Source organism: Cinclus cinclus, chromosome 2, assembly GCF_963662255.1.
Source record: "Cinclus cinclus chromosome 2, bCinCin1.1, whole genome shotgun sequence".
NCBI classification, from domain to species: Eukaryota; Metazoa; Chordata; class Aves; order Passeriformes; family Cinclidae; genus Cinclus; species Cinclus cinclus.
In genome coordinates, this window is record NC_085047.1 from 114688063 (window position 1) to 114691889 (window position 3827).

The following is a 3827-nucleotide window of genomic DNA, read 5'->3' on the forward strand; positions in this document are numbered from 1 at the left end:
GGTTGAGATTAGGGGAGTTAACCCCTGAAATCCCGTGTGGAAATGGTCTGTTTGGACATCAGGAAGAATTTCTTCACATAAAGGCTGGTTAGAATTGCCCAGGGGAGATGGTGGATTCACCATCCCTGGAGGTGTTCAAAGAGCATCACTCGGTGCCACTGGTGCTCTAACAAAAGTTGGACTCGATGCTCTCAGGAGATCTTTCCCAACCAGGTTCTGTGATTTGCATAAATAAACTGCGACACTTTGGTGCTGTGGAACTTCAGCGATTATGTCATGTCGCGCCTTCCACAATTATTTTGGGGAGTTCTTAATATAAAACAGGATGCAACGCGGAAAAGCTGCAGCCTGCAAATCCTGACGCTGCAGCCTGTGAAACAGAGTTGGCGTTCCTCACACCTTGGGGAAAAAAAGAAGTTGGTGGCCCTTGGAAAGTTGCAAGGAGCTCAGTGACACCAAAATGTAAAGTTACTTTCTGCCGAATTTATTTTGTGGAAGCGAAGTCCCCCTGAGGCGTTGGAGAGGTTTTGTGGGCAGGCAGGCAAGGGCAGGCAAGGGGGCTTTTCTTAGGTTGGAGCCACCTAACTTGCCTGATTCTCTTGCCGAATCACCTACAAGTGATTTATAATGATATTAAATATTTTCCGTGCATTCATACAAGGGATCCATGTGCCCTTCCCAGCTGCCCAGCCTGGCTGACCATTGGAGCCACCCTTTCTTCTTGCTTCCCTCTTGACTTCCCTGGATTTTCAAGTGGACACCAGGGACCCGAGCTACACTTAGAGAGAAGCTTGCTGTTAACCTTGTTTTATTTAAACTCCCATTTCAAATTAACACTTGTGTCATATGGTTTTAATTTTTCTCATAATTAAGAGCCCACTAACTGCTATTTCTCAGCTCCTCACCAAATTTCAGTTGATCCTCTACCTTTACCTGTGAATATTTTTACCATGAAAAAGCCACAGTTTCTTTGGCCTTGCTGGTGCAGTTGTCAGTGCTCCCTCCTGTATCTTCCAGCTATTTCTGACTGTAGCAAAAAACTGGATATCTTCTAGTATTTCTTTCAGACTCCTCAGAAAACTTTCTCCTTAGAAAAGCAGGATATATTTCATCCCTTAGGGTCAAATGTTACTGGGAAAACTGTGACAGCCTACGTTGAGAGGCTTGAAGAAGTGTCTTGATTATGACAATGACATTTCTTACTCCAGGAGAGCCCTGATCTAATAAGGCAACATCTGCTATAATCCTAGGGGAAACCATTAAAAACTGTATGTCAGCTGCATAGCAATTTTAATTATAACACTGACAAAAACAATTATGACACCCTTTTTATAGGGGAAACATCTGTCAGAAAGATAAGATGAAAGGCTGGGAGTTATTTATTTCTTGGTAAATTAACATTCTGGGACCCAGAGCAAAACTATTAACCTGGCCATATTTTGCTCTATTGGAAGGTATTATTTTTAGAGCAGTCCTTCTTATGTAAGAGTATTTAAGTTCATTACATTTTGCTTATTGTTGGTATAGAAATAGCCTTCATTAGAAGTGGTTTGTGCCTAGTGGGCTGCATGATGTATGAGGAGGGGCTGGGGGAGCTGGGTTTCATTAGTTTGGAGAAAAGCAGCCTAATGGGGAATCTCATTGCTAATTTCAACTCCTTAATGGGAGGTTGGAGCAAAGGGAGAGCCAGACTCCTCCAGAGGTGCACAGTGGCAGCAGGGAAAATGCCAATTCGATATTTAGGAATTAATGCCCTCAGTGTGAGTGAAAGCTTCATCTGGGGGAGTCTCTGATCCGGAGTGGAGTGGCCAAAGCCCAGAGCAAGCCCAGCAGGTCAGAGCACAGACCTGAAACTTTCCAGTCCAAGTTCCTATTCAATTCTGTGTCCCCTCTGCAAGGCTCTTTTTCAAAATGTCACATCAGTAACTCAGAGAGTCAGAGGAAAAATAGGTTTGGTTTGGTTTTTGTAATGTGCCTGTGTGTTTGGTTCTATTTTAGGAATTGTCTGTCCTCCTCACATTTTTCTGTGTTTTTATTCCTGCGTGTGTTGGCACTCTGTGAGCCAGAGACAAAAGGGGGAGTTATGTATCAATTTAAGAATAATTCAATCAGTATCTAGCTGCAAACTTCTGAGATATTTTTTTCCTGATATTTTTTGATTTATATTTTTTTTCTTTTGGTAGGAGCACTGTGGTGCTCAAGAGTGAAGTAGCTAAAAAGGGAAATGGAAAGAAAAGTGGTAAAGAATAAATTTTAAGAAAGCATTGAATAAATTAAAAAAAAAAAAAAGCATTGCAAAGTTCTCTTTTCTGTGGTAGTCCAGATAGGTAAGACTTTTTTCAGTCCTTCTTGATCACAGTTTTTTTGTTTGAATGAGGACCTGTGCTGAAAGTGAGTGCTAAGGAGTTATTTCTGTTTATTATTTTTTTTAAAACTACCTTTCTCTGCAACAGTGCCTCAGAAATAAGCAGAAGAGTTACCCTCTTGCAGTGAATTAAAGTAAAGTAACCAGCTAGATTTTTTTGAAATACCTGGCAATGGATGGCTGTCCAAGGGGATTATTTGGCCCCACATTTCTGACCTGAGCAGCTGCAGGGCTGAATTGTGAGCTCATTGGAAGGGGAGAAGAGCAGCAGCTGATGGTCAGGGCATCCCAGGGAAGGGCTTCATTCTCTGTCTGCACACCATATTCACACTGGGGACAACAAGGAGGGGGAACAAGATCCTAAAAATGCCAAGGTTTGAAGCGTGGAGAGGGAATGTGAGGAGGCAGGTATGTGGCAGGGCTGCATTGCAGCTGTGACTTACTCCTGCAGAATTCCTCTTGCACCACAGGGGCAGAGGACACACACAGGAGTGAAAATCCCTGTCGTGCTGTCCCGGTGTGCGTGGCACCCTCATCTGCATGTTGGCTCAGCTCCTCTGGCTGGGGAGCTTTGGGGTGCACGTGTTCCTCCTCCTCCTCTTCTTCCTCCTTCTCCTCCTCCTCCAGCTGCTGTAGGGAGGGCTGGGCTGGAGCAGCCTTTTCCTGGGAGCCCCAGAAATGTCTGGTGGGCTCTCAGGGTCCCTGCACCTCCTCCCACTGCTCCTGGCATCCCTGCAGCACCAGGGATGCCTCCTCCAAAGCCAGTTTGCATTCAGCAGCGTAAATAAACAGAGCCATCCTGAATTTGAAAGGAAAGGCTGTATATTTGTGCCCCTAAAAAGACAATTAACAATGAAGCTCCAGTGGCCGGCTGTAAGTTCACAGAGTAAAGGGTCTCAGGAAATAACATCTTTGAAAAATAAAGGCCCAGCTCTCCCAGCTTGAAATAGCAGCTTCAAACAAGGCGCTGTTATGGTTGAAACAAAGGATGAAACTCATTTACTCTGCCATTCAAACGCGACTGAAACAAAATATTTATACAGGTTTGGGGGGATAAGGGGGCATGGAATGGCTCTTCACTCAGGCATAGATTGTTCACAGCTAAAATAAAACACAGCTGAGTGTCCCCACTGGAGAGTTCTCCCCACGGTGTTTGGTGCACAGAGTGTGACCAAGGTAATTTCTGCGAAGGCATCCCAGTGAGTCACAAAGTGAGTTATTTGTGTGTGTGTGTGTGTGTGTGTGTGTGTGTGTGTGTGTGTGTGTGTGTGTGTGTGTGTGTCATTACTCTGAGCACATGCAAACCAGCAGGGCTAATTACTGCCCAGAAAAAAAAAAAACAAAAAACCAACTGTGTCAAAGTTTGAGCAGCAGCAGACATTGCTGCATTTTGCCTGGAAAATGCTGCATTTCACCTTCAAAACTCTCAAGGAAGTCAGTTAAACTCCCAGCTGCATAAAGT